Genomic DNA, 26,582 nt, shown 5'->3' on the forward strand with positions numbered 1-26,582 from the left:
TGGGGGTGAAAAGCGGTGCTAAAATGCAGCTTGGTACCCAAAGCTTCTTGCAATTTCTTCCAAAATCGTGAGGTGAATCTCGGATCTCTATCCGACACGATAGAAATAGGTACTCCATGTAATCTCACAATCTGAGAGACATACAATTCGGATAGTTTATCCAATGAAAGATCCGTACGCATGGGGATAAAGTGAGCCGACTTAGTCAGCCTATCAACAACAACCCAAATCGCATCCTTCTTACTTGCGGACAATGGCAGTCCGGACACAAAGTCCATTGTGACTCGGTCCCATTTCCACTCGGGTATCATGATCGGCTGAAGTAACCCTGAAGGCACTTGATGTTCCGCTTTCACTTGTTGACATATTAAACATCTCGAAACAAAGTCGGAGATGTCTCGTTTCATACCATGCCACCAAAACCGACGTTTCAAGTCGTTGTACATTTTCGTGCTCCCCGGGTGAATTGACATTCGGCTACAATGGGCTTCGTTCAGAATCATCGGAATGAGTTCCGAATTCCTTGGAACACACAAACGACTTCTAAACCTCAAACAACCATCATCATCAATCTGAAACTCCGATTCCTTGTTCGGAACACACTCAGCTCGTTTTGCAACCAATTCATCATCGACTTTCTGAGCTTCACGAATTTGATGAGTCAATAATGGTTTGGCTTTTAATTCAGCTACTAACACATTGTCAGGTAGAACAGACAAGTGTACATTCATCGCTCGCAAAGCAAACAGTGATTTCCGGCTTAAGGCGTCCGCAACCACATTAGCCTTTCCCGGGTGGTAATCAATGACAAGCTCGTAATCTTTCAACAACTCAAGCCAACGTCTTTGTCGCAGATTCAAGTCTCGTTGAGTCATCAAATATTTGAGACTTTTGTGATCCGAAAACACATGGCACTTCTCACCAAACAAATAATGTCGCCATATTTTCAATGCAAACACAATGGCGGCTAGTTCGAGATCATGGGTCGGATAATTTCTCTCATGTGGCTTCAATTGTCTCGACGCATAGGCCACAACTCGACCTTCTTGCATCAATAAGCAACCCAACCCAAGTAGGGATGCGTCACTATAAATGACAAACTCTTTACACGATTCGGGTTGCACCAAAATTGGAGCTTCAGTCAAATGAGTTTTCAGTTGATCGAAGCTTTTCTGACATTTCTCCGTCCATTCGAACTTAACATCCTTTTGAAGTAGCTTCGTCATTGGTGTGGCTATCATCGAGAAACCTTTGACAAATCGTCGGTAATAACCGGCGAGCCCTAGAAAGCTCCGGACTTCGGTAACATTTCTCGGAGGCTTCCAGTTAAGTATGGCTGAAATTTTGCTCGGGTCAACTCGAATACCCGATGCGGATACCACATGACCCAAGAAGCTAACCTCTCTTAACCAGAACTCACACTTACTGAACTTAGCATATAACTGCTTATCCCGCAAAATTTGCAACACTAGCCTCAGATGCTCGGCATGTTCGGTCTCATCTCTTGAATAGACCAAGATGTCATCAATAAACACAACTACGAACCGATCCAAATACGGCCTGAAGATCCGATTCATCAAATCCATAAACACCGCAGGGGCATTAGTGAGCCCAAACGGCATCACTAAGAACTCGTAGTGACCGTACCTCGTTCTGAAAGCAGTTTTGGGTACGTCCGAATCTCGAATCCGCAACTGATAATAACCCGATCTCAAATCTATCTTTGAAAACACCGATGCTCCCTTTAATTGATCGAACAGATCATCAATACGCGGTAACGGATACTTATTCTTTATCGTCACTTTATTCAGTTCACGATAGTCAATGCACAACCTCATGGTTCCGTCCTTCTTTTTCACGAACAATACTGGTGCACCCCAAGGTGAGAAACTCGGTCGAGCGAAACCTCTATCCGTCAATTCTTGCAACTGAGCTTTCAACTCTTTTAACTCGGTTAGTGCCATACGATACGGAGCGATCGAAATTGGCGTAGTTCCAGGTACAAGCTCAATACCAAACTCTACCTCCCGAACAGGTGGCAAACCCGGTAACTCTTCAGGAAAAACATCCGGGTATTCACAAACCACCGGCACCGATTCGGGTTTCTTTTCTAACTCCTTGTCATCAAGTACATACGCGAGGTATGCTTCGCACCCTTTCCTTACATATTTCTGGGCCAACATTGCTGATATTACAGCTGGCAACCCCCTTAAGTCCGCAGACTCAACTCGGATTATTTCGTTATTTGCGCACCTCAAATCGATAGTCTTGCTTTTGCAATTCACAACCGCATCATGCGCGGTTAACCAATCCAAACCAAGAATAACATCAAACTCGTCGAACGGCAAAAGCATCAAATCGGCCGGAAAACAGGATTCTCGGATTATTAGAGGGCATCTCTTACACACTTTATCAACAAGTACGCATTGACCCAAAGGGTTTGATACTCGAATTACGAGCTCAGTAGACTCAACAGGTAGAGTCTTACTGGTTGCTAAGGTTTCGCATACATATGAATGAGTAGAACCAGGGTCAATCAATGCAATCACATTAGTATCAAAGAGAGTGAAGGTACCAGTGATGACGTCGGGGGAGGATGCCTCCTCTCGTGCGCGAATGGCATATGCTCTAGCAGGAGTACGGTTCTCGGCTCGATCGGCCGTATCAGAGGCCCCCCTCTGACTACCACCCCTGCCTCCTAAAATTCTCGGTGGTCTACCTCTAGATGTCACTCCACTAGGTCTTGCACCTTGAATCTTATTCTTCTCATCCAGCTCCGTGCAATCTCTAATGAAGTGGTCCTTCGAACCGCATCCGTAACAGGCCCTGCTAGTAGACTTGCCCCAACATTCACCTAGGTGTCGTCTTCCACATTGGGGACATTCAGGTTTCTCGTGACGATTATTGCCCACACTAGCTACCGAAGTAGCTCGGGAGCCCATCGATGGTCTTGCCCTGATGGAAATTCCCGCAGTCGCCCTCGACTTATTAATGTCCTCCCTGAACTTCTTTACAGCTGAGAACGGAGCTTTACCCGTCGATCTTTTACGATAACTCTAGCTTCAAATTCAGCCTTCCTCTTCTCCTTTCCAAGTTCTTCCGCCTTGCAGGCTCGTTCGACTAGTGTTACGAATTCTTTTATTTCCAAAATACCCATTAGTAGCTTTAAATCTTCATTCAATCCTTCCTCGAATCTTTTGCACATAGCAACCTCATCAGCTACACACTCCCGGGCATACCTACTGAGTCTTACGAATTCATGTTCGTATTCAGATACAGTCATACGGCCTTGCTTGAGTTCCAAGAACTCCTTACGCTTCTGATCAATGAACCGTTGGCTAATAAATTTCTTTCGGAATTCCGTTTGAAAGAAGTCCCAAGTTACTCGCTCGTTCGGGACTATGGAAATCAAGGTCCTCCACCAATAGTAGGCTGAGTCTCGTAACAAAGATACAGCACATTTTAGACATTCGTCGGGTGTGCATGACAATTCATCGAACACCCGAATGGTGTTATCAAGCCAGAACTCGGCCCTTTCGGCATCATCAGTTACTATGGCCTTGAACTCCTCGGCCCCACGCTTCCTAATCAAGTCTACAGGTGGCTTACTCAGCCTCACAGGATCAGCGACTGATGGCATTACAGGCTCTTGGGGTGGATTATTCAAATTTGGGAATTGTTGGACAGCCGGGTTGGTTCGGGCATATTGCGCGACCCACTCATTCATCATGGTAAAGAAGGCTTGTTTAGCCCCCTCACCTTGATTATTCGCAGATGACTGAGGTTCAACAGGCGGCGTCCCTTGTGCAGGAGCAGCCGCTACGCTCTCAACGTCATCCGCTAGGGTTCTTTCTTCACCGGGGTCCATTTACTAATCAAAACAAAAACATTTCAACCGTCAGAAGTCATCACACATTTAAACATTAACATTCGGCATGTATAGCTAGACTCATACGCGCTATGGTAGTCCTAGAACCGACTAAACCATAGCTCTGATACCAATCAAATGTAACACCCCGAACCCGAAACCGACACCGGAGTCGGACACGAGGTGTTAACTGACTTTAACCCCTTATAAAATTTATTTTCCAGACACTGCCCAATCTGTGTACTAGTCGTTTTAAAAATCATATCTTGAGTTTCGTAACTCAAAAATCAGTTTCGTGATTTTTCCCAGAAACTAGACTCATGTCCCCATCTATGTATTTTTTTCTAGAATTTTTGGCCGGGCCAATTAGTACAGTTTATTAGTCAAAGTCTCCCATGTTGCAGGGGTCGACTACACTGACCTTTTCCCATTACGACTTGGATATCTCCCTGCACGGGGCTTCAATACTGATGCCGTTTGTTTCTATGAAAACTAGACTCAGAGAGGAATCTGTACATATATGGTACGACCCCTAATTATCTCTGGTTAAATTATAATGAATTTCCAAAGTCGGAGCAGGAAATCCAAAAACCGTTCTGGCCCTGTCCCACAAAAATCTGATTATCTCTTAATATACTGCCCATATGATCTTTTCGTTACTTCCTCATGAAAACAGACTCATCGAGCTTCGATTACATAATTTATTCATCAATTAATTCCACTCCTACTATTTTTAGTGATTTTTCAATCTCATGACACTGCTGCTGCCAGCATCTGTTACGAAAGTAACTAGGTCCATTTCATGCCTACCCTTGATCCAACTCAATCGAACATTCGTGCCATTTTCGCATGGCTTAAAGTTTACATGCCAAAGTTCAAACACAACGTAATAGCTTATACATGCCAAAATGTTCTTCTAAGCCAACTAAGAAGAAAGTACCAAAACTTGCTATCCGGTGTGATGACTTCGATGACGGCTTGACCCCGCAAAAATAGATGAGTCCAAGCAACCTATAATGGGTGACAAGGAAACACCGAGTGAGTTTATAACTCAGTAAGTCATAAGCAATGCACTACCATCCATCAATAACATTATCACAAGAGGAAACAAAATGGAACGAGACAATTTACTCCATCCATACCGAACCATACCATAGTTCCTCCAACCTATCGATTCCGTTTCATATCAATTCATGCATTCACATTCCATATACTCATCAATAGGACATTGAGGCATTTTCATAAATCAATTTATTTTCGTTACAATCAAACGACTAAACAGCCTTTCACCCATCCTACGATAAATTTTATGTACGTGACTTCAAGTATATTTGTCACATAGGTTCAAACTTACCGAGCTCAACACCAAGTATAAGCATAGCACCTATTAGCCATGTACTCAAGACACTTACCCGATCCGCTGTCCGCGATCGACTCAATAGTGTCGCACACATAGTGTCCATAATGATTCACGAATGTATATTGAGTCCGCACACTCAGTGCTATATAATCAACTCGCACACTTAGTGCTACGTAATCAAATCGCACACTTAGTGCTACATAGTCAAACTCGCACACTTAGTGCCGCATGGTCAATTCGCACACTTAGTGCATCATATTCATTTCGCACACTTAGTGCAACATAGTCAAATCGCACACTTAGTGCTGTACAATTTAATCCCGCGCACTTAGCGCCAATCTCATGGTCATAAATGGTTATACCCGCACGTTTAGTGCCGAGATCAATAACTCAGTACATCTTACCTCTTTTCATTCAACAATTTCATCATCACATACGTACATGCATATATATATGTATATTTATTCATTCCATTCAGCATCAATACATAAACATTATGACCATTTGAAATGATACCAACTACATGCTTAATGACTTACCTTGTGTTGGGTAAGACGGTTCCAACTCGGCTACTCAGTGATCTTTTCTTTGCCTTTGCTTGATTCTCCTCCTTTAGCTCCTTGAGCTTAATCAATAATTCACTAGTTTAACCATCTTGTTAAACATTCATAATTCAATTACACATGCTTATGTATGTTTGTATATTCGGCAACCATCCTCACTAATTACTCATGTTGATGGCCGAATGGATGTATGTGTGTACAATGTCAACTATAACATCATGTAATTCCACATATGACTACATTTCTTAAGTTCCACATCTTAATGCCCATTATACATAATCAAATTTAACATCCTATATATATTTACTCATGTGGCCGAATATACATACTCCCATATAATATCAAGTACTCACTTTAAGTATATTGCCGAATATACTTAATCATACACACACCTAACCAAAATAATTTCTAAAATCTTTATATCATTTATAATACATCTAATTATCCTTTTTCACATTATCAACTCAAATCACATACATTATTTACTATAACACCTTTACATTCGGCATTGGTGTCAACCATAGTAGCCGATTCTTCCTACTTTGTACCCATGCATCTATTAATCCTTAGTTGGTTCAAACACTTCACACACTAGGATTCATCAAATTTTTAACAAGAAATAAAATCTCTAATCCTCAAACTACCATGGCCGAACCTTCATGGAGTTGCTAAGACTCCTCATTTCTACTTCTCACACACTCTCACATCCTAACCCTTTTATTAAACACCCAAAGTCAACCATCTCCTTACCTCATCACCAAAGACATCAAAATACCAACCAAGAACGTAACATTCATGGTCGAATGTCATCTCCATCATTTAACAAAGTTTGAACCATGGCTAGGTAGATTTTGAACTTACAACTTAAAATATACATGAATCTCAAAGAATAACATTAAACATACCTCAATCTAGTTACATGCATGGCCAAACTTCCTCCTAATCCTCTTCCTTAGGATTTTCGGTCAAAAGAGGTTGAAAAAGGATGAACAAAACCTTTCTTTTTCCTTCCTCTAGCTCACGGCAATGGGGTGTATGCATGAGACCATTATTATTTTTTTTTCTTTTTTTTTTCATCACCCTTCCTTTCATTATTTAATTATCATGCTTATTATTTTATTTTCCTTACCATACATCACTAACACAACATGTTGGTGACATGTTTCCACCCATAGCATGGCCGGCCACTACATATTAGGGAGGGGGAATTTGACATGCAAGTCCCCTTTTTCTTCCACATGCACTAATAGGTCCTCATGCATTGACCTATCACATTTTAAAATTTTCTCATATAAGTCCTATTGACTAAATTCACATGCAATCGACTAAATCGAAGCTTGAAATTTTCACACATTCATGATTACATATTCTAGACAATAAACATCACATTCAAACCTTTCGGTGACTCGGTTTAGCGGTCCCGAAACCACTTCCCGACTAGGGTCAATTTTGGGCTGTCACACTCTACATTTTAAATTCTTAAGTCAAGTTCATCACTTGGATGTTCTTAATCCTTTGATTCCCTTCATATTTTTCTTTAAGGTAATTTTAGATTTTTGTAGTAGTTTCGAATTTTATGATTTTGGTGAGAATTGATTGTGAAACAACAAAGATAAGCACGCCTTCAACTTGGTCTTCCTTATTTTCTTCTACTTATGATTCTTCATTTATTCTACTGTTGGATTTGCTGGAAGTGGAGGTATTACATAATCATCCTCCACTGCTTCCCAAATGTCAAGAGCCTGCAATGAATAACCATCCTAACAATCCAAGTTTTATCATTTTCTCCATTGAAGACTGGCGATGCCATTGTAAAACTTTTCTCTTCCATTTTTCATAGGTCCCTTAATATAACAAAAAGCTCTGATGCCAAACTGTTGGTAAAAAAAAAACTCTTAGGAAACAAGAAAATTTTATATATTTTTCACTAAACACCAATTTTATTGAATGAAAAAAAAGTTGAATTTATACAACAAATTATAACAGAAAGATAGCAACAAATTAAAAAACAAACAAAAAAATTAAATTTAAATTTAAAAAAGAAATCTTGTTGCGAGTACATATATTTAATTGATTCTTAGCAGTTTCTTAATCATTACTTTCAAGAGAGTCTGAATGATTTATGGCTTAAATTATTTAGAGATTTTGAGTTAGAATTCAACTTTAGAAAGCAATCACAATTTTAAAGATTTTTTTAACCCTAAATAAAAAATTTTCATAAAATTGACTCAAACTAAAAGGACACCGAGATTAAGTTTGAAGCTTTATTAACAAAAAAAGAAAAAGAAAAAGGTGCCAAATTTAAAGATAATACATGCATCAAATTCATAATTTAAATTAAAGTTAGCCTCATAGCTATTAGAAATTTTAATACCATTAACAAATTAAATTAAATAGTTCCACTAATTAATGTCGGAGTTTTAGTGTCCAAGATGGAATCCCATTTTGCGTAAATTATGTGTAATCGTTATTTAAATTTTATTTTGATTCCTATCTAAAAATATTTTAATATAAGTAGGTTATGTTGGACTAATATTTTATAATATTTAATTCGACTTTATTATTGTCAATCGAAACGGTTGTACTTGTACCTGGCCTCATACTTTAAGATGAATCCCGAAAAATCCAAAGATTAAATCCCAATTTTGATTTTAGTATAGAGACTAAGGTCAACTTTGACCCAAAGAAAGCAAACAAATACTAAATACTGACATTTATATCCAGCAGAGAAAAGAAATATTTTTAACAAATAAATAAATAAAATAACCCAATTATATATTCTGTGATATAATGAAATGTGCAATGAAAATGAAATGAAACCAAACTGTGCATAGGTTTCAGAAATTTTCTGATAAAAAGTGAAGAGAATGGAATAATGTCTATCTGCTTTTTGATTTTCAAGTCTCTGATGTTGGGGATGCTGCTGGTGTTTGAGCCTTCAATAATGGTTGGAGAGCCTTAACAACGATGCCCATGTTGGGACGGAACTCAGCTTCGTACTGCACACACAATGCAGCTACAGCCGCCAACTACATCCACAATATATATACACATATAATAAGAACCAAATCCAATCCAGATTTAACTTGTATAAAGTTACGCAGACTCGGCAAATACCTTGGCAACTCCTTTAGGAGGATACTCTCCCTTCAGGTTTGGATCCACACATTCTTTAACTTTATCTTCACTCAGTCTTGGAGTAGCCTATATCCACAAAACTAAATGTTTAACACTTTGTCCTACTCAACTGAAAACAGAACAATAACCTCACCCAGGTAACAAGACTCTGCTGTCCACGAGGCATTGTGTGGTCAACCGGTTTCCTCCCAGTTAGAAGCTCTAGAAGAACAACCCCAAAGCTATAAACATCACTCTTCTGTGTCAACTGTCCCGTCATCGCATACCTGGAAAATGGCAATAAACCAGTTACGTCTGATACGACTCATATTTGGACAGAAGTATATAAGTATAAATATCTAAATGTATGGAAAAACTTAGGAAAAAAGAATAAAGAGTATACCCATATCGAACGCATAACTGTATCCGACACTCACCCTAGAGTCCGAATAACATAATAGTTCATTATAGAAACACTGACAATGCATTAAACATAACGTCCTAACATATACAAGAAGTCAAGTGAACACACTAAAACAGCCAATGACAGGTAACATGATATAGAGAAGCTTAGAAAGCATGCATACTCTGGAGCATGATAGCCAAATGTCCCCAAAACTCGAGTAGAATGAAGACGAGCTGCCATGTCCGGAGACTGATTTGAGATGTTAAAATCTGCAATCTTGGCTTTGAATTCTTCAAAGATAAGCACATTACTTGATCTTACATCTCTGTGTATAACAGAGGGTTGAACCATCTCATGCAAGTACTCCAACCCCTTGCCGCATCAATGGCAATCCTTACCCGCTGCATCCAGTCAAGCACCGGACCTGGTTGCGCCCCTTGAACTCCCTTCCTTCCTGTAGTTCCAAAAAAACAAAATGAGTCAAACTAATAGTCTATTTGTAGGACAAATCTAAATCAGGAACTCATATATAACATGATGGCCACACAAACCATGTAATACGTCATGTAATGATCCCATTGTTGCAAACTCATATGCAAGCAGACGGATATTTCCATCAATGCAGTAACCTTGCAACTCGATAAAATTTTCATGCTTCAATCTTGAAACCATGGAAACCTAAACAATGAAAATTATTAGAGTGGCATTGTTACAAAACAAGGAGAAACACAACATAACAACAACCTGAATTTTCTTACCAATAAGAACATGTACATGTATAAGAACTTTCAAATTGTTTACGCACCTGGGTTAAAAACTCTACATTGGGTTCAGGCTCAGCGGAAACATCAAGCTTTTTAACAGCCAAAGTTTTTCCATCATTCAAGTTTGCATAATAAACTCTTCCATAGGAACCCTCCCCAATTAAAGCATTTGATCCGAAATTGTCAGTCTTTTCTTTCAGTTCTTCCAATGATAATGCAGGCACTTCAATAAGTGACGACGATTTTCGCTCTTCGGGTTTGATAGCAGAAACCACCTTTGAGTTCTTTTGATGTCCTGAAAGCATAGCAAAGATAACACAACCATGCTAACAAGGAAAAACAAATTAAACCGTAATAAGAAAATATCTTTATAAAGAACCTTTGACAGAGAAATTCATATTTCAAAATGCCATATTGGAATATAAGACAATACATGTCAAACATCTTAAAAATAATCTTCGTATATTATCAAGTAAAAGCCATATATAAAACAATCAACTCAATCTACATCAACCCCTATTTCTTGCCTAACATATATAGAAATTAGTATTAAGACTTGCAAAAGTAAAAGAATTAGGAGATGACCAATGCTAACAAATATATAATATGCCTGAGTTGCATTCACTAAAGTAAACTCTACGTTTACTTTTTTTCTTTTTCGTTTTTTTTAAAAAAAAAGAGTGAAGTTCTATGTTACTCAAACCCGGATGTCATTGTCATTTATCTGATAGGGATATGTATTTGAAGGGTCATATCTCTATACCTATGTCCACAAAAGTGTCTAACAAGAATATTAACATCTATATTTGCAAGAAAATTTATAAAATTTTAAATTAATAATGACAAATTCGCACTTTTAACTCTAAATGATAAAATTTAAATTTAAATTATTAAAAAATATAAAAATATAAACTATTAAAATGGTCTAGATGACTATACAATTCACACTTTACAAGAGATTCCAAACAGTAAATCAGAAATACGAAGAAGAAGTTGAGGTCAAAGAAACATATACCATCTGAAGTACATTTCAAATGCTCGTTTTCACGCGATTGGTAATTCTCCTCGACCTGACACGAACAGCAAAGCCACCGACGCATCCTCGTTCTTTTCTTCAAAAACAGACCGTCGGGATTTTCTAGTTGCACAAAGTAGCCAGGGGAGGAGGTATATGTGCCTGCATAATTCCACACCACTTTCATTCTTAAACGCACTGTACACATAAGTAAAACCATCATTTGAAAACAAATCCCTATGCTAAAAAAGAAAAAAAAAGAATCCCTAAAATGACACATCTAAGAGAGATTTAACATTCATCCAACCATTGAAATGACCCTAAACAAGAAAACATGATTAAAACAAGCTAACCCTGAAATTAAATACTATAACATTACAAAAGAAAATGATAAAAGTTTGGGAAGAACAAAATGTGAAATGAATTTCATCATTTTTATTAAATAACGATAGATATGTACCAAAAGAAAACCAACAGTTCCATATTTAGCATACAACCCGCTACGATGTCTGGTAAAAAAATATATGAATTAATCATAAATAATTCAATCTAATGAGCAACCATTAAACCTTACCACCAAGCCACCCTGATTAAACTTGTTTTCCATCCAAAGATCACAGTGCAATGAATCAAATAATAATAATAATAATAATAATAATAAATTTATCCCTCAAGTTTTGTTCTCAGTGGAAATAATAAGCCGATAAACACATGAAACACATTAAAAAAAGTGAAGGTAAAACAATTGATAAACCAAAATTTGTGAGATAAACATGTGAAAAACAGATAAAAGAAAATTTGTGGGATAAACATGTAAAAAACAGATAAAGTTTGTAACCCAAATTAAACAATTAAATATACTTGATTTCCTCTCTCTCTCTCTTTTTTTTTCTAAATAAATAGGATGGTAAACCATGGTTGAATTCTTTGTCATTGAAATGGAAGGGAAGGAATTGAGCAAGTAGCATTGGAGATAAATAGAAACATTAGTGGAAAGATTTGATTTGATTTTCTTCCTGTATTTGCTTTTGATTAAACATGTCTCTTTTTAAATATAATTTTTCCTTTTTTTTTCAGTTTCTTTCTATAAATATTGCGTTTTTATTTTAAATTTTGTTAGACTCTTAAATAAAATATATAAAATTTAGTTTGTTTGTTTCGATTTTGGTTACTCTATCGATTCACTTTCTCTCTCCATATTAATCATTATCATTGGGATATTTGTTTTTATTTACAGTGATAATTATATACTCATGATCAAAGATGTTTGAGATTTTTTTGTTTATATGAGTTTATTCAATACTTCAATGATGGGATTATTTACTACTTTTAATTTGATACAACTTAAAATTTTTCTTAGGAATTAGTTAGAATGTGTTCTTTTTTATTAATAAGATTTTAGCTCACACAATTCGTTGCGATAAATGCTTGTCAAAAAACGTTTGTAATTAATCATATAGGCAATTTTGGTTTATTATTAGGAATTTTAGATTTTTATTAGATAACGAAAATTTTAAATTTCAAGATTTGTACAAAATATTTAATAACTTGTTTTATAATAAACTTCATTTTTTTATTTGTTACTTTATGGGCCTCTTTTTTATTTACCAGTCCAGCTGCTAAATTTATGCAATTTCCTCTTCACGAATGGTTACATACATGTTGCTACTACAGTAGTTGCAGGATTTTTTCTTGTAGCCTGCCTTCTTTCTCTTTTTATAGTTATACCTTACATGATGAATCTAATATCTTCATTTAGTTCATGTTTGGGTAGCCACCAAATAATTGGATTTGTGTATAATTACACAAACTGACATGTTTGGATAGTCATTGTAATTGGTAGGTTCCATTGAATTGGGCGTGTAGTTACATGTGTAGCTACACCCAATTCCAATTCTTAGGGGAGGGTGAGAACTAGAGTAATTACATGGGTAATTACACTCATCCAATTGCCCAATACTTTTCTAAACACTTAAACACAATATTTTTTAAATCGGATCAATGATCAAACCAGTCAAACCACCGATTCGTCGGTCCAACCAATTAGATCGACTCAACCGGTTTGATTAAAAAATTATTAAAAATTTAAAAATTTCCAATTCAATGTTCAAAACCCGTCTTTCAAATCGATTTTGTCGGTTCGATCCGATTCAAACAACATTACTCATACGTGATTTAACTTTTAAAAATTATGTTTTATACAATTTGATGTTATGAATATTATATTACAAAGATGAACACATATAAGTGCTTGAGATGATTATGACAATTTTTTTAAGTTCTATTATAAATCCTAAAAAGTATATATTTTAAAAATTTATATGTATTTTATAAAGTTATAACAAAAAAAAAATTATTTAAATCCTAAAATTATAAAGTTATGGTCAAAATGTATATTATAAAAAATAATTTACATGTTATAAAAGTGTTATAAAATACTCATTTATAAAAAAGTTATGACGAAAAAATGAATATAACTTATTTACGTATTCATGCTATGTTTTATAAAAATAATACATTTATCTATAAAAATGTTGTAATTTTTTTGTAACTTATTTATAAAAAATAACTTTCTAAAGTTATGGTAAAAAATTATATTAATGAAAGTTATTGGATACTTTATAAAGTTTTTATAAATGTTATATATTATAAATTTAATATTATTTTAAACTTATTTTACGTATTATAAAAAAGGTTATAGTTCAATATAAGTCTTTCTCCAAATTGAGTTTATTTAAGTTTTTATAATAAAAGCTACAAACTCTTTGTGTCGTAAATGTTGGAAATTTTGGACATCACATATATAATAAGGATAATTACATTTTATTATTTACTATCATGATAGGTTAGCCCAAATTAGATCACAAGTGATCTAATTTGGTTAGAATTTTATTGGGCTTTTAATTATTAAATAAAGTATGGGTTAAATATGTGTAGATACTCTTCTAGTCAAATTCTAATTAATGATGGGCTAATTAGAATTTGATTAGAACTAATACACCAAGGTTATAAATATTAGGGTTATGGTCCTCAAATTATACACAAGATATCTTTTCTAATATCCCATCATTAGGAAAGAGAGAGCAGATATTCTCTGAATTTCTTGTGTACTAATTTGAAAGATCAAATCCCCAAGATCCAGAAAGTTTCAACGAATCCATGGATTCAGGTACGCTTCCACATCTAGTTTTGTTCTTGATGATTTGACATGACAGATTCTGATTTACAGTTTTAATTTTATATTATATATTATTTAAAATTCTAACAAGTGGCATCCGAGGCTCGTCATATCGAATCATTGGGAATTGATTCAGGTTCTTCATTTGAATAATTAATTCATGAAATTTCATGGGTTTTATATTTCAGACATATATGTTGCTTTTTGAAGATTTATATTAAAGTTTTTTATTATCTTGAATTCATATTAAAAAAAAATTGGGTGATTTTTGAATTAATAGATTCAATTACAAAGTTTAAAATATTTGTGTAATATTATTTGATACCTATGTTTTTAAGCTTTATTTGAAAATATTGCGATTCGGTTCCTGTGTATTTGCAAGGCATGTGATTATCATTATTTTAATCCTATATGACATTTAAAAATATATATAAATGTATATATAGAAATTGATTCATATATATGTTTTGTTTTTATATATAAATATATAATATATGCATGCTTTGATTGGTTTAATGTATGTGGTTTTGGAAAATTATATAAATATATATGTTTATCTTTTAATTTGATTGAAAGATAAAATTAAGGTAAATATTTTGGAACAAATAAATTCAGATTTTGACTTTTAATTAAGGATGTCTAATATTTTAAATAAATTAGTTGAAACAAAATGCCGCCAAAGTGACCTCTTTTGTGTAGATTAGTTTATTTGAAATATTAAGATGGTTATATGTTTTTGTAATTCATGCGTTTATTGATTGACCCAAAGGTAAGTTAATATTTGGCAGAATTACAACGACATCTGTGATGATAAATGTGTGACAATTATAATGTATTTTATGTGAGCAATAAGTTAGTCCAAAGAATAATTCATTGCTTGACATAGTTTATTGTCAATGTTTGATTGCTACAACAATAGTACTGTATACTATTAATATTACTGTCCAAAGACTTTATATTAATGTAGTGTTTGGTATCTTGAGATGAGATTAGCCATTATCTTGAATTTATTGTTTACTTATGAATATTGATTTAAGCTTGTTTTTTGTTCTCTATTCAGCTAATTCATCTTCTGCTGCCACAATATCTGCTAATATAAATTCTATACCCATGCTTAATGGAACTAATTTTAAGGAATAGAAAAGGAACTTACTTATAGTGCTTGGTTGTATGGACATAGACCTTGCACTAATGGAAGAACAACCAACACCTCTCACTGCGGAAAGCACCCCTGATATTAAGAGGGACTTTGAAAGGTGGGATTGTTCAAATCGCATGAGTCTAATGATCATGAAACACAACATTCCAGAAGTCTTTAGGGGCATAGAATCTGAAGAGATTACTCAGGCCAAAGATTTCCTTGATGAAATTGAGAAACGTTTTGCTAAAAATGATAAGGTTGAGATGACATCACTTTTGACTTCTTTGATGTCTATGAAGTATAAGGGTCAAGGAAACGTAAGGGAGTACATTATGGAGATGTTCCGTACTGCTTTAAGACTTAAGGAACTTAAGATCGAGCTTTCTGAGGAATTGCTTATTCTTATGGTATTGGTATCGCTTCCTGCACAGTTTAACCAATTTAAAATTAGTTATAACTATCAAAAGGAAAAATGGACCCTAAATGAGCTCATTTCTCATTGTGTGCAATAGGAAGAAAAGTTGAAGCGTGATAAGTCTGAAAGTGCTCATTTGGCCAATGCCCCTAAGGAGAAGGGCAAGAAAAGAAAATATCAGAATGAAGTTGTTAAGGGTCTAGCTCCAAAGAAACAGCAACAAGCTACAGAGAGTTGTTTCTTTTGTAATAAGTCTGGACACGTAAAAAAAGATTGTACCAAATATCATGCTTGGCATGTAAAGAAAGGTATAATTCTTAATTTGGTCTGTTCTGAGATTAATTTAGCTTCAGTACCTAGAAACACTTGGTGGATAGATTCTGGTTCTACTACTCACATAAGTGTTTCTATGCAGGGTTGCCTGAGTTACCAAAAGCTAAGTGATGGTGAAAGACACATCTTTGTGGGCGATGGAAAATCGGTAGAAGTGGAAGCAATTGGGCATTTTGGGTTGTTATTAGGACCTGGTTTTTATTTGGATTTAAAAGACACTTTTGTTGTACTGTCATTTAGACGGAATTTAGTTTCTGTTTCTTTGTTGGACAAATTCAGATATTATTGTTCATTTGGAAACAATCAATTTAATTTGTATTTAAATTCAAATGTTATTGGAACTGGATATTTAAATACCTATGACAACCTTTATTTGCTAGAAACAGTTGCATCCTACAATGAAACCTTGCATGTGGAATCACGCGGTATTAAACGTAAATTAAATAAGGAAAATTCAGCATCATTATGGCATAGGCGCTTCGGTCATATCTCAAAAGTTAGAGTTGAACGCCTTGTGTCTGATGGTATTTTAGAGTCCCTTGACTTCACAGACTTTGATGTCTGTGTCGATTGCATTAAGGAAAAACAGACCAAAACCAAGAGATTGGGTGCAAACAGATCTTCAGACATCTTAGAATTAATTTATACAGATATCTGTGGGTCATTCCCTACGGCATCCTGGAATGGTCAACAATATTTCATAACATTCATAGACGATTACTCACGTTATAGGTACCTATATCTCATTTATGAGAAATCTTAGTCTTTGGACGTGTTCGAAACTTATAAAGCTGAAGTTGAGAATCAACTCAACCAAAGGATTAAAAACATCAGATCTGATCGTGGTGGTGAGTACTACGGTAGATATGATGGCTCAGATGAACAATGTCCAGGACCATTTGCGAAATTCCTAGAGGAATGCGGTATTGTCCCATAATACACCATGCCAGGATCACCTAGTATGAATGGTTTAGCTAAAAGATGAAATAGAACTCTTAAAGATATGGTAAGGAGCATGATTGCTCATTCTACCTTACCTAAGTCCCTCTGAGGAGAAGCATTAAAGACAACAGCTTACATTCTGAATAGAGTACCCAATAAAGCAGTTACAAAAATACCCTATGAGCTTTGGACAGGTAAAAAGCCTAGTTTAAAGCACTTTCACATTTGGGGATGTCCAGTTGAGGCAAGGCCTTATAGGCCACATGAAAAGAAATTGGACTCCAAAACAGTAAGCAACTACTTTATTGGTTATTCTAAGCGATCTAGGGGCTATAAATTTTATGATCCTATTATAAGAAATATTTTTGAGACGGGAATTGCAACATTTTTTGAGGATGTTGAGTTTGGGGGGAGAAATAAAGTTAGACATTGATTTTGAGGAGGAATTGGATTCTAACTCAATTCCTACTATCACTTTTGATGATGTTCAAGTTCTTATACATATCATTGATCAAGAAGTGAATCCAAAACCTCTACAAGACAATGTTGAACAACTCCCATTCAAAATGAGGTAATTGTTCCAGAAGAACAAACTCAACAGCCTCAAGAACAAGTGCCATTAAGGAGGTCCACAAGAGAAAGGAGAAATGCTATTCTAGATGATTATATTGTATTTCTCCAAGAACATGAAGATGATAATGGAATGATGGAAGATGATCCAATCAACTTGCATCAATCCATGAAAAGTTCTAATTCTAAAAAATGGATTAATGCCATGAAAGATGAGTATAAATCTATGCAAGACAATAAAGTTTGGGAACTTGTCCCATTACCTGAAGGTGCAAAACCAATTGGTTGTAAATGGATATTTTAAACCAAGAGGGATGCAAATGGTAATGTGGAGAGCGATAAGGCGCGTCTTGTAGCTAAAGGATATACTCAGAAAGAAGGTATTGATTTTACAGAAACTTTCTCTCCAGTTTCATCGAAAGACTCCTTTAGAATAATCATGGTACTTGTTGCTCATTTTGATCTTGAGTTACATCAGATGGATGTTAAGACTGCATTTCTTAATGGCGATATTGAAGAAACAATTTATATGGTGCAACTAGAAAATTTTGAGTCGAAAGACTCAAAGAATATGGTTTGCAAATTGATAAAATCCATCTATGGACTCAAACAAGCTTCCTGTTAATGGTACCACAAGTTTTATCAAATAATTGTTTCGTTTGGTTTTAAGATGAATATTGTTGATGATTGTGTGTATCACAAATTCAATTGGAGTAAATACATATTTCTGGTTCTATATGTTGATGACATTTTGCTTGCCACTAATGATATAGGCTTATTGCACGAAACCAAGAGGTTTTTATCCAAGCATTTTGAGATGAAAGATCTTGGGGACGCCTCTTTTTTTTTTAGGAATTCAGGTACATCGAGATCGATCTCAAAGTATTCTTGGATTATCACAAAATAGCTATATTGATAAAGTACTCAAAAGGTTTAGCATGCAGAGTTGTAGACTAGGTGACACTCCTGTCGCTAAAGGAGACAAATTTAGTCTTACTCAATACCGTAAAAGTAACCTTGAAATTCAGGAAATGCAAAATATTCCCTATGCATCAGCTGTTGGGAGTTTAATGTATGTTCAAGTATGTACGCGTCCGGACATTGCGTACATTTTGGGATATTAGGCAGATATTTAAGCAACCCTGGTATAGACCATTGGATAGCAGCCAAAAGGGTTATGAGATATCTTTAAAGAACAAAAGATTACATGCTTAATTATGAGAGATCAGATCTTTTGGAGGTCGTAGGGTATTCTGGTTTTGATTTCGCTGGATGCCAAGATAGTAGGAAATCTACATCAGGTTATATTTACCTGTTAGCCGGAGGAGCTATATCTTGGAAAAGTGTCCAACAGACACTTGTAGCTTCATCCACTATGGCAGCAGAGTTTGTAGCATGCTATGAGACATCAAACCATGGAATATGGTTGCGGAACTTTGTCACAGGGCTACGCATTTTGGAGAATGTGGAAAGACCACTTAAATTATTTTGTGACAATAAGTCAGCAGTGCTGTATTCCAATAACAACAGAGTTCATCTAAGTCAAAGCATATTGACATAAAGTTCCTAGTTGTAAAAGAAAGAGTGCAAAATGGTCAAATATCCATAAATCACATTGGGACAAACTCCATGATAGCGGATTTGCTCACAAAAGGTTTACCACCCAAGGTCTTTCATAAGCACACTATTCACATGGGTGTTACATTGTTTGAGGATATCATGATTTAGTGGGAGTTTATATTTCAGACATTTATGTATTTGGTTATTTTCTGATCAGAAATGAAGTATTAGTTTATTCACTTTGTTTATTATTTTGAAATTGACCTCACTTAAGTTTAAAGAGGACTAGTTGGAAATACACATGTTTAGGTCATATTGCATGTAATTTCCATGTTACACATCCATACTTGATCTAGTCATTTGGTTGTGTTAATATATGTGATCATGGATAGATTTAGTTACGATATTTGTAACGAAAGTCGCCTTGGTTCTATGTTAACATAATTAATGGACGAGATTGTTTGGAATGCCTTTTGGATATGATAGTAAAATTTTAAGCTCATAAGGTTATATAATGACATGTAATTATAAAGTAATTAGTATATATATGTGGTCCAAGTGGGAGATTGTTGGAAAATTTGGACATCACATATATAATAAAGATAATTACATATTATTATTTACTATCATGATAGGTTAGCCCAAATTAAAAGTGATCTAATTTGGTTAGAATTTTATTCGGCTTTTAATTATTAAATAAAGTATGGGTCAAATATGTGTAGATACTCTTTTAATCAAATTCTAATTAATGATGGGCTAATTAGAATTTGATTAGAACTAATATACCAAGGTTATAAATATTAGGGTTATGGTCCCCATATTACACACAAGATATCTTTTCTAATATCCCATCATTAGGAAAGAGAGAGTAGATATTCTTTGAATTTCTTGTGTGCTAATTTGGAAGATCAAATCCCCAGGATCTAGAAAGTTTCAAGGAATCCATGGATTCAGGTACGCTTTCGCATCTAGTTTTGTTCTTGATTTATTCTTGATGATTTGACATGACAGATCCTGGTTTATTAAGTTGTATTTTAGATTTACTTTATAAATCTAATAGTGAACCCAAATATTATGTGTAAACACTATTTATTCAAATACAAAATGATTTTTTTGGCACCATATCACGAGGATATGATACCATTAAGAGATCAAAGTTAGACATAAACATTAGAGATAACTCACGAACTCTTTGAGTTGAGATATTCAAAACTTTGAAATGCGGTTGAGAGGCCATTCTTTATTCTATAAATAATTTCTCATATTAACAACATCACCTTGGTATAAAATAAAAAACAATGTTGATTGTACTAGCATGTTGCATACTTCATAACTTTATTTGTAGGTTGAATTGGAATGATCCATACTTTGAAGAGTACATTGAAGAAAGAGATTTTCATAATTTCAATGATACAAATTCAGATGATGAATTTGGTCAAGAACCAGCAGATGATGATAAGGAGTGCATATTAACTGGTAAAGAGGGAATAGCCTAACAAATATGAAATGCTAGAGCAATTAGATGAAATTGAATGTGATGTAATCATATTATTGACTGCTTTCTTAAATTAATATCGTAATGCCCCTTACCCGAGCTTGTACCTAAACTCGAGCAAGAAATGCTACATTTTAGGACAAACACTTGACTTTGAATACATATTTTTATTTTAAGTTCTTCTCACTTTTTAGGTCTTTTTAAGGTCATTTAAGGCTTTTGGACCATTTCTAAGCTTACTTTAAAGTTGGATGCAATAGAGGTTCATTCGAGACCTTTCGTGGGAATAATAGTGAAATGTGATGGTCTAAAACAACGGTATCTGTACTAGAGGTGATCATGGGTTGGGCCTGGCCTCAACATAATTTTAGGCTCATTTTCTAGGCCCAGGCCGGACTCAAAAAATAGCCCTAAATTTTTGCCCAAGCCCGACTCGGATAAAAATGCTAAAACTCAAGCTTGGTCCGGTTCGTATTAATTTTTTATATTATTATTTTTATATAAAAATAAATAAAAATTATAATACATCAAATACACTTGTTTTCTATATTTATGCTTAAATAACATTAAGATAAGTGCAACTTAGCAAGTTTGTTGGAAAAAAATAAAATAAAAATAAAATATATTAATAATAAATCAAGTAGTTATTTTTAAATGTTTCTTTTGGGCTTGTTTTTGGAATAAAAAAAAACAAGTATTTAATTTATGTTTAATTCCATTTTATGTTTTTCTTTTAGTTTTATTTATTTTTAGTTAATAAAAAAAGAAGGAAGAAAGAAACCCAAAACCCACGTTTCCCATTGTTTTCCTTTAAGCTATGCCGTAATTTGAAATTGCAAAATTTTGCTTGTTTTCATCAGTTCATCTGCCCGTTTTAGTTAGTTCTCTGATTGTTTAATTTAGGGGTTTTGGGATGCGATTGGTGTTGTGAAATTTTGTTATCATTGATTAATTAGTTTGTTGCGTTTAGGTGAGAGTTATTAGACGTTTGGTGCTCCTTCAACATCGTAATTTCGTGCGGTTGTAGTCTGATTATCGGTAAGAGTATGAAGGAGTTTTTGGTGTTTGAAAGAGTTTGATTCTTGGCTATCTCGTGCCTAAATATTGCAATTAACTATTTTATTTATTGTATTTAAGTCTCGGGAGTCTTGTGGTTGCGTTCTTGTCGAAATCGAACCAGGTGTGTAACGAGAAACTCAAAAAATAGTGTGTGGGCCATGTGCCAGGCTGTGTGGGCCACATGGGTAAGGTAATTTGGGCTGTGTTGGCCACACGAGTGTGTGGGTCCAAAATTTAAAATTTTTCTATAGGATCGTACATGTCGTCTCGATCGACTGTGGGCCTTCTATGGAGTCGGCATGTGGTTATATAAGCTATAAAATAGGAATTCTTTTAATCTGTTAGTATGGAACATGACGTAAATACTGTTTAAATTCATGATTATGATGAAATATGTATGATCAGTTATGTAAAAGCATGTTCTAAATTTGTTATACGAGCATGTATGATATGTATATTCTGTTATCTGATAATTTCATTTTTTCTGTTTATATCTGACTATGGGGTAGGACATAAACTATCTAGAGGAAATGTTCTTGCCATTATACTGGCAGCACTGCTGCGACTATTCTGAAAAGTCTCGTAAGGACACTAAATGGTGTGTAGGGCTGGGTGGGTGTGTTATACCCCAAATGGTGTGTTGGGATGGTCGGAGTTAGTGTACAGAGGATGAGGGTAGGATTATACATATCTGCATCTGTATTACTCTGATATGATTCTGATTCTATATAAGATGTATGTTTGTATATGTTCTGTCATGCGATTAAATCTAAAACTCTATTTTCTTATGAGTTACACACTAAGTTATAAAAATTCACCCTATTTTTTTTCTAATAATTTCAGGTAACCCTCAGAATTTGGCAGGTCAACACGTTAGGAGATCGGTTATGTCTATTCCTCCGTAAATTACATTTACTTAAAATTTGACTTATTTAAATTTTTTTTTGAGAGTTTTGTATATTTTGGACTCTCCGGACTTTTGGGACTTATTTTTCGTTTGGATTTTTATTTTGGGATTTCTAGCTTGACGATTGATAAAACAGCTTTATGGAAACGACTGATTTTTTGCAATCAACTGTTTTCGAGAAAACAAACTCGATTCACCAAAATACAATGTTTTAAGAAACTTCACTTCAAAATATTCGATTTATTTGAAAGATGTAAACAAACAATGATTTTTAGTTAAATAGAGTACGATAAAATGTTTTCCAAATAAAAATGGGCTTTTTGGTAAAAGAGGTTCACGCTAAGCTTAAATAGGTGAAACCTAGATTTCAAACCTTTTATCGTAATCACTCCAGATTTGCCCATAACGTCTAGCCGGGTTTAGGATGTTACAACTAAGGCCGGGTTTAGGGTGTTACATCTAAGGCCCGGGATAGTTTGGAGAGATAAGGGAATTTTAGCTAAGCTCTCTTCACCGGGACATGTTTGGTGTGTTGGAGAGTGTTAGCTATGTGCTACACTTTTGGGATATGTTTGAATCAATGAGTTATTTGGTGTGTTGGAGATCCATGTTTTCGATGTAGCGGTAAAGCCTAACCTCAAGTGCCAATGTATAATTCAATGTAATACTGTAAAATGTGATGTATACATAAATGTGTGGTCATAATGTTGAATAAGTTGTTAGATATTGCATAAATGTTATAGTATGTTTGTTGAGCCCAATTTTTGCCCGGGCCCAATCAAACCAGCCCAAATTAAACACCCCACTAAACCGACCACTAACTCCATCACCCTACAAACCATCCACTACCTCCATCACCCCCACACCCTACTAAACTATCCACTACCTCCATCACCCCCACTAACTCTTTCACCCTACATGTTATAAGTTGTAAAATTTGGCTATAAAAGCCATGGAAAAACTATTGTAAGGGGAGGATTTTTTTTGAGAGAATACACATACGAAATCAAAGAGAATACAAATCAGATTTTTAAGGTAACTTTTTATATTATTCAATTTTGTTTACTTTGGCGTTCACATTTTTTCTTTACATAAACGAAAGAAGGGAAAAGAGAGGGAGTTTACCTCTGATTTTATTTCCTTTCTGATTTGGCCCCAAAGTTTTCATTTTTAATTCAATTTAACCCCTTTTTTATTTTTGTTATTTTACTGTTAAATTAATTAATTTGAGCTTTATTCTCATTATTTTTATATTTGTTTTTTTATTATTTTCTATTAATTTAATTAATTTGAGTTATGTTTCTTATTATTATATTATTTATTTATTATTATATATTTATTATGTAAATATATATTTTTAAGCGAAGTTAATTATTTTAAATATAAATTTCTATTATACATAGACTTATTATATTATTTTTTTATACCATTGTTTATTATCGGTTACCATTTTTATATCAAATTATTATTATTTACTATTTCTCACTATTACTAATTTAACATTGTTATTCCAATTTTTTTATTACTATTATCCCCAATATTTAATGTTATCGTCAACATATTTTTTGTTATTATCATCATGTTTTTAATATTATTATTAATACAATTAGCACAATGTTTATTACATTATTGTATTTATTATTACTGTTGTTTTATTAATTATTTCTATTAATTACTATTATTATTATTTTTTATTATTTATATATGGTTAGCATTATTCTCATATTATTATTTTCATGTTGTCTGTTATCATCATTTTCAAAAAAATCTATGTCCTTAATTCATTTATCCATTGATCTTCTCTCAAAAATTTTCAAAATAAAGGCAATGTTCGGTATTTAAAGAATTCGAAGAATCGTGCCCTAACGTACTGGGTTTCACTTTCTTTGTTTGTTTTGAATATTCGAATATCCTCTTAAGGCTAAAACGCATGTTTTAAAGGCAAGCTCACAATTGAGGGTCAAAAATGTTGTGTCCTAACGTACTGGATGTAATGTTTTACCTTGAGGTGAGATGGTCTTTAGTACACATTTGACTTACCTAAATGTTTTAAAAGCCAATAAAAGGAGGATCGCGTTTTGAACTCTATCCAAATCTTTAATTTTCGACATTAAGACACTAAATAATCAATCAAGTACCAATTTTGGGTGTGTCGAGGGTGCTAATCCTTCCTCGTACGTAACTGACTCCCGAACCGGTTTTCTATTTTCTCAGACCAAAATCGTCGTTTTGAAAATTTTATTTATTTATTAAAAACGACCGTGTTTTGAGGTGATCCAATCACACCCTATTAAAAACGATTGGTGGCGACTCCCAACTTTTCGTTTTCAAAAGTCGATTTCCCATTTTCAAAAAAATGGTTTCGACAGCTTGGCGACTCCACTGGGAACCAATAAGAGAGTCGAGCTGTAAATTGATTATTTTCTGTCCTCTTGTCGAAATTTAGAAATTCGATTTTTCTAAAATACACGATCCTCGCTTTGCATTTTCTGTGTCCTTTTTGAGTTTGTTTTTTCGTTGAATTTCTTTATATACTATTGTATCATATCGCATGACCGTTGTGGTCACACCTTTTAAGTGGGAGTGAGAAACTATGCTTTCGTGAGGTTTTCAGCTCCGCATGGGCTAGGGGATCGCTTCCGGAATACATTCGTACTTATGTCTTCGTGAGGTTTTCACTTCCGTACGGGCATAAGGAAATGTATTCCCCTAAACCGAACTTGATCCATATGAACCTAAATGGGCGAGGGTCGAGGAATCTGCTAGTTTAGGTACCTTTACTCTAGAACTAAACCACATATAGTGAGCTGTAGGAACCCGCCTTAGGTAGAATTACACCTAGCCCTAGTGATTTCCCGAATAGGCGTTTGATAATTTCTTGATTGCTTTGATTTCTATTCTTATGCATAATTCTGACTTGTGTTTTTCCTTCTTTCTTTAATAGTGATTGCATAACATTTTAATCATAAAAGAAGGTGTCGATATACGGTTCAGTTACTAATAGAAAGTTTTGCCATGAAGAACAAATTCCTTGATAAAGTGAAAGACAACGCGTTTGTACAAAGATGGTCGGAGAATGCACAGTTAGAGAAAGGTGACAGCTTGACAAAGGGGTACACGTTAGAGTTATGGGATTTTACCCGTAATAATGTGGTTCAGAATGATCTTCAGGAGTTGAAAGAATTATGGAGTCACTGGGATGAGGAGATGAAGAAGCTACTCTATTGTAATTATAGTGATATTCCTTATCTCCTCGATGTTAAGGTAGATAGGTATTTGTTCCGCGCCATGGCTCAATTTTGGAATTCCACCTACAGTTTTTTTACTTTCAGAAAGGTGGATTTAGCACCTACTATCGAGGAATATACAGCCTTGCTTCATTTTCTGAGGTTTCAAGTTGATAAGATTTATTCTAGAGCTGTCAATACCCCAACCTTTGTAAAAAGGTTGATGAACATCACTGGGATGAGTGAGCAGTGGGTTGCAGCTCGAGTCCAGCAAAAAGGCAATGGAAAGTGCATCCCTTGGGAAAATTTGAGAGGTCTGATCTTGGCACACCCTGATATGAAGAAAAGAGTTGATGTCTTTACCTTGAGCGTCTACGGTTTGGTTATTTTCCCTAAAGCTTTAAGGCATACAGATGAAGTAGTCATTGATCTATTTGACTGATTTGGTAAAGGAGTCACTCCTCTTCCTGCAATCTTGACTGAGACTTTCAGATCTTTGAGTGCATGTCGGAGGGCAGGTGAAGGCAGATTTATTGGGTGTGCACAACTCTTGTTAGTATGGTTTCATAGCCATTTTTGGAGGGTAGAAAAGGCCTCTTACCGACCTTTTCTCGGAGATTACTCACCTTTGAAGAAGATAGTGACCATATCGAGAAGAGATG

The 26,582-nt window shown here is 34.7% G+C and overlaps 1 pseudogene; it reads right to left on the reverse strand.

The window, feature by feature from the left end:
* Nucleotides 1-8,547: 8,547 nt before the first annotated feature.
* On the reverse strand, nt 8,548-12,147 carry LOC107961186 (PTI1-like tyrosine-protein kinase 1; annotated as a pseudogene).
* Nucleotides 12,148-26,582: the final 14,435 nt, after the last annotated feature.

Source organism: Gossypium hirsutum, chromosome A05, assembly GCF_007990345.1.
Source record: "Gossypium hirsutum isolate 1008001.06 chromosome A05, Gossypium_hirsutum_v2.1, whole genome shotgun sequence".
NCBI classification, from domain to species: Eukaryota; Viridiplantae; Streptophyta; class Magnoliopsida; order Malvales; family Malvaceae; genus Gossypium; species Gossypium hirsutum.